The sequence below is a fragment of the Chrysochloris asiatica genome, unplaced genomic scaffold, assembly GCF_000296735.1.
Source record: "Chrysochloris asiatica unplaced genomic scaffold, ChrAsi1.0 scaffold00026, whole genome shotgun sequence".
Classification (NCBI taxonomy): Eukaryota; Metazoa; Chordata; class Mammalia; order Afrosoricida; family Chrysochloridae; genus Chrysochloris; species Chrysochloris asiatica.
In genome coordinates, this window is record NW_006408544.1 from 10484286 (window position 1) to 10484836 (window position 551).

The 551-nt window shown below is 42.1% G+C and overlaps 1 protein-coding gene across 1 annotated transcript in view; it reads right to left on the reverse strand.

Annotated features, from left to right (window-relative positions):
• LOC102826461 (selection and upkeep of intraepithelial T-cells protein 8-like) overlaps nt 1-551 on the reverse strand; it is a 63965-nt gene that overhangs the window by 6674 nt on the left and 56740 nt on the right. The window lies entirely within an intron of this gene.

The following is a 551-nucleotide window of genomic DNA, read 5'->3' on the forward strand; positions in this document are numbered from 1 at the left end:
TCCAGTGGGAGGGCATGCACTCACTCAGGCACTCTCTCTAGTCACCAGAATGAAGGTGTGCAGACAACGAAAGATCAACGAACAGGAAAAATGTTCAGATCTTTATCTCTGACGATCGATCAGACCTCTGTGGTGAGAGCACTCATTTGATCCTGCTTCTGCTCCATGATGCCCAAGATGACTGCTCTGGCACCCACGGGTAGCCACAAATAAGAAAACACCACCTTTTTTGCTTCTACTACAAATTCCACTAGTAGTAAGCCTTTGAACCTTCTAAATATTCCTTTATATGTAGTTCAGAGTTCTGGGATTGTCTCCTGAACCTGCTTAGTCTAATATTCTGGTCATTATTGTGGGAGGTCTGCACTGTGCTTCTCCTTAATCTGCCATCAAGCCCAGCTCCCTCCATTTAATTTTTGACAATTTCTAAATTTTCCTAGATCCATACTTTGTACATTCTGTGTTCTAATTATAAATGGATGTTTTAAGCTGTTTCTCTTCAGTTTGAGTTGTGCTCTATCAGCAAATGAAGATCTCGAGGGCTTTACTCC